Here is an 8,807-nt window from a genome sequence, read left to right as displayed (position 1 = left end):
GTGCGCCACATGGTGGGATGACTGAGAGAATCTCTTCCCACGTTCAGAGCAGGAGAATTGCCTCTCCCCAGTGTGAACTTGGCTGGCATGTCTGTAAACCGGACAAGTGGTTGAATCCCTTCCCACAGTCTGAGCATGTGAGCGGTTTCTCTCCAGTGTGAACTCACTGCTGTGCCAGTAGGTCACATGATCGAGTGGATCCCTTCCCACAGTCTGAGCAGGTGAATGGCCTCTCCCCAGTGTGAAGTCGCTGGTGTACCAGCAGGTTGGGAGATCGATTGAATCCTTTCTCACAGTCCAAGCAGGTAAAAGGTCTCTCCCCAGTGTGAACAGACTGGTATGCCAGTAGGTCAGATGAATAAGTGAATCTCTTGCCACAGTCAGAGCAGGAGAATCGTCCTCTCCTACTGTGACCTGACTGTTTCATTGTTGCGTCCACGGCTGGGCTGAGTGGGTGAATCTCTTGCCAGAACGGCCTCTCACTGCTGTGAATTCTTCTGACGCATCTTCAGGAGGGATGACTGAGTAGATCCTGTCCCATACACAGAGCAGGTGGATGTCCTCTCCCCACTCTGAAATCATTGGTGACTCCGCTGGTCAGCTGAGGGGGAAAATCCCTTCCCGCATATAGAGCAGGTGAATGGCCTCTCCACACTGCGAACTCACTGGTGTGTCTGCGGGTTGGCTGAGAGAGGAAATCCCTTCCCATACATGTGAGAGAAGGAGGACTTGGCAATTCATCAAGTCAGATATTAGACGTAGTGAGTCCCTCATACAATAAATGCAGTTGAAGAACTGATCTCCAGTGAACAAATGCTGGTGTGTTCTCAGCTCCCAGTTCCAGTGGATTTCACTGAGTTACAACAGAAAACTTCATTTCAGACACAAAGCACATTTCCATATGGGATGAGATACTTCTTCATCTCCAAGGATCAACAACTGATATATTGGTGTCACAAAGGAAATATCTAGTAACTCCTTAAATATCCAGACAGGGACAGCAAAACTGACGTGTTTGGGATCCCCGTTCACAAATGCTTTGTCATTTTTAACCTGTAAAAAGATTCACAAAAAGACATCAATGAGTGAAAAAAACTGCATTTCAGATTAAATAATTTTAGTCTCTATAAACAAGTAGTACATAACTATTTTATTTTTCCAAAGATGGAGGGATGTAGTGGTGGTTAATAGCGTTGCTATGCCATGTGGGAGGAGTTCACAGACTGTAGTCAGGGTTGTCAGTGAACTTTGGTTGAGTATCCTGCATGCAGTTTTACTGGTGTGCTCTGCACTGACCCTGAATAACGAACATCACACGGTGTCAGAAATGGTCGATTGTCGATGAATTGGTGCTACAGACACAGTGAGATCCACAACAAGGAAGAATTTACAGTAAGACTGCCCTTGTTCACATCTATCTATGAAAAACAGCTAGAGATTTGTCATCCTGAACTGCCTCTGCCAGTTTGCTAATTGTATGCACCATGAGGCACGAGCTGAAAAAGGGCCAGGGTTGCTAGGCAACGCGTTTAAGCTACGCCCCAAAAGTAGATATATTAAAACAATCTGTGAGCCACTAGCCTGGGGAGGTGCAGAGAGACGCAGACAGAGCTGAGGAGTCAGTCAAACTCTCAGGGAGAGAAAAGAAGAGTTTTGTTATCCAAATGAATAAAATAATAAATAAACAAACAGGAAAATGGAGCAAATACTTGCAGTGCCTACATCCACTCACCTAACGAGTAAAGCCCTCCCAGACCTTTGATTTCTCTAAACTTTGAGAACTGGCTCGGACCCTTGGAATGATTTAGAGTTGCAAGCAATCCCACTCAGGCATAAGAAGACCAACAAACAAAAACACTGAAACACTACGTGGGTGACAAAGCAGATGACATCATGGGTGGAGCAACACACATCAAAGTTGCTGGTGAACGCAGCAGGCCAGGCAGCATCTCTAGGAAGAGGTACAGTCGACGTTTCAGGCCGAGACCCTTCGTCAGGACTAACTGAAGGAAGAGCGAGTAAGGGATTTGGAAGTTGGAGGGGGAGGGGGAGTTCCAAAATGATAGGAGAAGACAGGAGGGGGAGGGATGGAGCCAAGAGCTGGACAGGTGATTGGCAAAAGGGATATGAGAGGATCATGGAACAGGAGGCTCAGGGAGAAAGACGGGGGGGGGGGGAACCCAGAGGATGGGCAAGGGGTATAGTCAGAGGGACCGAGGGAGAAAAAGGAGAGTGAGAGAAAGAATGTGTGTATAAAAATAAATAACAGATGGGATATGAGGGGGAGGTGGGGCATTAGCGGAAGTTAGAGAAGTCAACGTTCATGCCATCAGGTTGGAGGCTACTCAGACGGAATATAAGGTGTTGTTCCTCCAACCTGAGTGTGGTTTCATCTTTACAGTAGAGGAGGCTGTGGATAGACATGTCAGAATGGGAATGGGATGTGGAATTAAAATGTGTGGCCACTGGGCGATCCTGCTTTCTCTGGCGGACACATTCTTTCTCTCACTCTCCTTTTTCTCCGTCTGTCCCTCTGAATATACCCCTTGCCCATCCTCTGGGTTCCCCCCCACCGCCTTGTCTTTCTTCCCAGACCTCCTGTCCCATGATCCTCTCGTATCCCTTTTGCCAATCACCTGTCCAGCTCTTGGCTCCATCCCTGCCCCTCCTGTCTTCTCCTATCATTTTGGAACTCCCCCTCCCCCTCCAACTTCCAAATCCCTTACTCGCTCTTCCTTCAGTTAGTCCTGACGAAGGGTCTCGGCCTGAAACGTCGACTGTACCTCTTCCTAGAGATGCTGCCTGGCCTGCTGCGTCCACCAGCAACTTTGATGTGTGTTGCTTGAATTTTCAGCATCTGCAGAATTCCTGTTGTTTGCGACATCATGGGTGGATTGGCATTGACAGGTGCTCAGAAAATGAAGTGCAAAGCAATGCATGAGAAATTAAAAGAATATTTCACAGGAAAGCGAAATGTGATATATGAGAAGGGAAGTCCAACTCCAGAAAACAGGAGACAGATGAAAGCGTAAATGACTTCATCACAGCATTGTATGCCCCGTCAGACATCTGAGAGATGAGCTCATTGGAGACAGGATTGCTGTCTGCCTACTAGACACCAAATTGTCAGAGAAACTCCAGATGCAGGGAAATCTCACACTCGAGGAAGCGATTACTATGGTCAGGCAGAGTGAAAATGTTCGTCAGCCACGGGCGGAGGCCAGGCACAAAGATGATGTCGTGGTGAAGCTAGAAGCTGTACAAAAAAAGGGTTCAAACAAGATGCAGTCAGAAAGAGCTGACAGCAGAGCTCGGCTCGAGCTACACAGACGGGTGAAACAAAGAGCAAGTAAAATGGCCAGCCGCAGGAGATGCGGCAAGTCGCCATTCCACGTCAAAGAGCAAAATGAATGAAATGCGCCAATATAAAAGCAAATGTCACTCAAAAACAGTTCTTCAAAAGACCATGATTCGGGCGAAGAGGGAGCTTTCCTTGGGACTCTCACTCAAATAGACAAGGCCAGAGTACAACTGTTCAGTTCATCAGGTTGGAGGGAACCCAGACAGAATGTAAGATGTTGCTCCTGCACCCAGAGGCTGGCTTCATCAACTGCGGCACCTCCACAAGCGGGAGCTCCTGGTGCCAAACATTTTAAATCCGATTCCCATTCCCGTCCAATGTTGATCCAAGGCCTCCACCTGTGACAAGGTGAGGCCACCGTCCGGGCGGAGGAGCAACACCTTATATTCCAGCTGGGTGCCCTCCACCCTGATGGCATGAATACCGATTTCTCCCTCCAGCAAACAAATTCCAACACCACACGCCCCTCCCCTTCCTCTCTTCCCCCTCAGTGAGCCTTTACGTCTCACCTGCTTCACCTTGGGCCCCCTCCTCCTTACCTCTACCCTGGGGTTCACTCTCCTTTCCTGTCAGATTCTTTCTTCTCCAGCCCCTGACCTTTCCCAGCCACCTGTCTCCACTTAACACCTGCCTACTAACCTCTTTGCCCCCCTTCCCCTATCTATATATTTTTCATACTGGCATCTTCCCCCTTCCTTCTCAGTGCTGAACAAGGGTATCAGCCTGAAACTGCGATTGTTTATTTCTTTTTTCTGTAAATAATCCTTGGATAATTATTTGGATAATCCTCTGTTTCCCCCCCCCCCCGCGACTAGGCGATTAAGTGCGCATGCGCACGGGGCGCTTCTTGTTCCGGGAAATCGCGCATGCGCTCAGTGGTCAAAAGGCTCCCACTCGACAGGAGGTAGGAGAGCGGGGCTCCGGGCGGGCATGTTATCGGCACCGGCGTCCGAACCGCGTCTGAGGGACAGTTACTGTGAGCTCCGGATACATCGAGGCTCCGCATCCCGGTCCTTTCCCTCTCTCAGCCCCAGGATCCGCACCCGGGCCCCAGGGGAGGCTTTCTGCGTAGGTAGTGGTGGTGGCGGCGCCCTCTCTGTGGCGCATGCGTATCGCGGGGACCGTGGCGGATAGATGGGTCTCTCGCTCGTGGGGATTTCTGGGTAAGGAAACAGCCATGGGTGACGCTCCCCAGCAGTTTGCCCGCCAGTTCACGGGGCGTGTTCCGAAGCGCAGCGTGAGGGAATAGGAGGAAACGGATCTTCCAGCTGTCTAAATCCAAGGATTAGGAACTCGAAATGAAAATATAATTCCGAATTAATCTCGGATAAAGAGTTTACCCTCCAGTCAATGAAAATGCCAATTAGTGCTGCATGAAAAATAACCAAAATTCTTCCATCTGCTGTAGTTCTTGAGAAAATCACTTTTGGTCTGACTCCTCTTGTATTGGACCTGTGGCTGTGTGCCTAAGCATATTCAATTTTGCTGATGACAACACTTTTGTGGGCCGAAAATTCAGCCAAGTGGTGTCATAATCACACCTCTTGGTGAAGGGTCTTGGCCCGAAAGGTCAACTGTTTATTCATTTCCATCGACGCTGCCCGACCTGCTGAGTTCCTCCAGCTTTTTTGTGTACATTGCCTTGGGTATCCAGAATCTGCAGGTTTTCTCTTGTTCGTTAGCCAGTCCTCATCAGAGAATGAGATGTGGAGAGGTTTAGCAGCTTTAAATTCCTGGGTGTTACTATTACTGTGTGTGCAGTTGCGAAATCACGGCAGTGCGTCTACCATAGAGGTTGTGGGGATACGGCATGACACCTGAAACTTCGACTAACTTCTATCGCTGTGTAGTGGAGAATATATTGACTGGCTGCATCATGGCATGGTATGGGAACACCGCTGCATTTGAACAGAAAATTGTACGAAATGTCGGCCCAGTAAAGCCCTTCCAACCATTGGTCACATCTGCATGAAACTCTGTCACAGGAAAGCAGCATCCATTGTCAGAGATCCTTGCCAACCAGGACATGCTCTTTTCTCACTGCTGCCAACAGTTAGGGGTTCAAGAGCTTCAGGACTGGCACCACCCATCAGGCTCTTGAACAGAAGGGGCTGCACTCATTTGCCCATCCATTGAGATGTTCCCGTAACCAATGATCTCACCTTGAGGACTTTTTAATCCTGTTGTGTTATTTATTGCTGTTCGTTTATAGTTGCATTTGCACAGTTTGTACAAAAGTGGATCCTATTCGTTGGTCCTATTGCCCTGTGCTATTGACCCTGCTATGCCTTTTAAATCTTAGGGACGCAAACCTGACCGAAAGGTGGCTCTTTTTACGCACTGCTACCTGCTGATTGGTCGCTCCTGAAATCAGAGAAACTGCCGTGAAACTCTGCCTTCAAAATCTCAATAGCCATACCGATTTTTTTTTAAAGTACCTCTTTTTCATGCACCCCTGGTGTGGATTGTCCAACTCAGAGACATCTCCCATTCTTGGGGGGGGGGCGGGGGGAAGGAAAAATTAGGTTTGTACTTCTTGTCCATATAATTGCATTGAAATTATAATCACTGAAATTAATTCAGTTCACTTTACCTGTGGCACATAACTTGCGCTTCTCGCATAAACATAAAAAAGAATTGCCAACATTGTAACTGTCTTTCTGTTTGCTTTAACACCCTCTAGTCCTTTGTCTTCATCAGTTTGTTTTTGCAACAGTTCCGTTTTCATAAGAACAGTCTCAGTTTATGAAATGTTTTCAACGTTAGAACTCATTTTAAAAAACAAACACGAAATCTAATAGAGGTCTGATAGACTGCCTGAACACACTGGCAAAGTGAGAGGATTATTCTGCCTGTTTAGTCACTTGCCCTAAGTTGTTAGGCTATGGAGTGGGAGTATCTCTGCAGTGGGAAAGATAAACGACCCGACCTGAATGGGTTCCTAGAAGTGTCGGAGTGGGTGGAGGTATTTTGAACAGGTGCCACCACCTTGTCCCAAGGTCCAGGCCTTCCTCTGCCTTTCATGGACTTTGAAGGCGCACGAGCGCGCACCTCTTCCTCCTGATTTCACCTTGTGATGTCCTGATCGCAGGCGACCATGGTGCTCTTTTGCCTTTGGCAGGAGGCTTCTCCATTTGCCTGCGGGTACCGTGGGCTGCTTGTCTGCTGTTTGAACTCAAAGACTCCAGCAACGGCATTGAATCCTGAGTAACAGAAGTGCTTCTGCTGTTACATGGTGAGCGAAAGCAGCTTTCAGGTGCTGTGTAAGTGCAGCTGAGGATGTAAAGGACAGCTCAGACACCTCAACGTTCCGCGAGCAGTAATCCACACGGAGAGGGTATTTGCCTCTTTTCAGCTGGAAATTGCCTGTGTCTGCAATTTTCCATGGAACGCCTGTGGGACGGAGAGGTTTTGTGTGCCGTTTTCTGTGTGTTTCACATTGCTTTGCGTAAAATCTCCCGGCCAGGCCGTCACACGGACTGCCCTGCTCTTAGGGGACGTTTTTCGATGCCTTGATGTCCTGTGGTGGATTTGACTGATGATTTGGCGTGGATGGTTTTGGCAGGAATGATGAGTCTGGAGCCCTGTAGCAGCAAACCATCAAGAATAGTTAGTACACATCAAAGTTGCTGGTGAACGCAGCAGACCAGGCAGCATCTCTAGGCAAAGTTGCCGGAGAACGCAGCAGACCAGGCAGCATCTCTAGGCAAAGTTGCTGGTTTGTACGAATAGTTAGTACGTCTCTTTCAAGCCAGTAAGGTCTGAGTTCGTGAGCTCCTTTTGGAACAGCTGGCCATCCATGCTCACAGTATTGCAGGACCCTGCTGCCGATTCTCTTCCTTTTCCAATCCAGTGCAAGTTCCATCCAGTTTACCTCTGTGATGCGGGAAAGTTTTCACGTACCTGAGCTAAGAAGATGTTGGAATTGTCTTTGAGAGCAGAGCCAGCTTCATCCCACTCACTTCTGCATGGCAGAGTATCTGGTCTTAGAAACATAGAAAATAGGTGCAGGAGTAGGCCATTCGACCCTTCGAGCCTGCACCGCCATTCAGTATGATCAGGGCTGATCATCCAACTCAGAACCCTGTACCTGCCTTCTCTCCATACCCCCTGATCCCTTTAACTAGAAGGGCCATATCTAACTCCCTCTTAAATATAGCCAATGAACTGGCCTCAACTGTTTCCTGTGGCAGAGAATTCCACAGATTCACCACTCTCTGTGTGAAGAAGTTTTTTCTCATCTCGGTCCCAAAAGGCTTCCCCTTTATCCTCAAACTGTGACCCCTCGTTCTGGACTTCCCCAACATCTGGAACAATCTTCCTGCATCTAGTCTGTCCAATCCCTTTAGAATTTTACACATTTCAATAAGATCCTCCCTTCAATCTTCTAAATTCCAATGAGTACAAGCCTAGTCGATCCAGTCTTTCATCATATGAAAGTCCTGCCATCCCTGGAATCAATCTGGTGAACCTTCTTTGTACTCCCTCTATGGCAAGAATGTCTTTCCTCAGATTAGGGGACCAAAATGTTTGAAAGATTTGCCGGGGACTTGCTCAGTGCCGTAACAGTATTGCATAAGCCCCATTCTGAATCTTTGCAGAGGTGGAGGTGAGTCATCCAAGTGTTTTGGGCTGAGGAGGCTGACAAGTGGCGTGTGGTCTGCTTCAAACAGGAATTTGGTGCTTATCAAGTAGGGGCTGATAAGATGCCAACAGGGAGTCTCCTTGAAGGCATAGCGTCCATATGGTACGATAAAGGTTGTGAGCTGCTGTGACTTGGGACCAAAACAGATCTGCCAGAACCCTGAGTTTTGCATCGAGTTTGGTGGATAACTTTGCTCCACCCAGCATACCGAACATGTACTGAACAGAGGGCCAGCGTAAACTTCCCCCGCCTCACTGCATTGGTAAATTTTGTTGGAGGTTGGCACCAATCCTCACTGGGAACAGGAACAATGCCGGTGTACCAGTCAGTAGGTCCATTCGCTCTAGTCGTGATGTCAAGCACCGCCTTTCATTCAGTGGGACTGGTATGGCCTTCACTGTGGTCAGGGAGTAGGGCGTCACTCTCGGCCTCAGTTGGGTAACGTGCTCTTCTTTCAGCACCGCCAAGTCTGCGAACAACTCCGAATACTTCTGCCACTAAACATTTTTCTGGCGAAACTAACCGAGCAATGAGGTTCTGAGCAACAGAGACGTCATCTTTTGACCGTTCCTCATTTTTTTTACGCGTGGAAGTAGTAGATATTCCTTTCACGTGGAGCCCCAAAAGCACTTTCTTTGTTTGGGTTTGGTGTAACGCCTGTTTTCTTCACCAGTTTTGTGAGCTGTGACTTCTGCCGCAGTGTCCATTTTTGAACATCACTGCCTCATTTTGTAACAGAGCCGTAGAGCACCAACCTTGTCTATTTGTATCGTCACGAACCAGCAGAAAACACTTTGGAGT

General features: G+C 48.2%; 1 protein-coding gene across 3 annotated transcripts in view; it reads left to right on the top strand.

Annotated features, from left to right (window-relative positions):
* The first annotated feature begins 4,248 nt into the window (after positions 1–4,248).
* LOC134340741 (zinc finger protein 229-like) overlaps positions 4,249–8,807 on the top strand; it is a 65,683-nt gene continuing 61,124 nt past the window's right edge. The window contains exon 1 of one of the 3 annotated variants that reach the window (XM_063038216.1): positions 4,249–4,265. The gene's annotated coding sequence lies outside the window, so the exon portion shown is untranslated. Of the gene's footprint in view, positions 4,266–4,720; positions 5,246–8,807 lie in introns of those variants that run through there. The other 2 variants (XR_010016619.1, XM_063038217.1) reach the window with 2 other exon arrangements.

Source organism: Mobula hypostoma, chromosome X2, assembly GCF_963921235.1.
Source record: "Mobula hypostoma chromosome X2, sMobHyp1.1, whole genome shotgun sequence".
Lineage (NCBI taxonomy): Eukaryota > Metazoa > Chordata > Chondrichthyes > Myliobatiformes > Myliobatidae > Mobula > Mobula hypostoma.
Note: the sequence above shows the minus strand (reverse complement) of the source record. Positions and strands in the feature narration are given on the sequence as shown.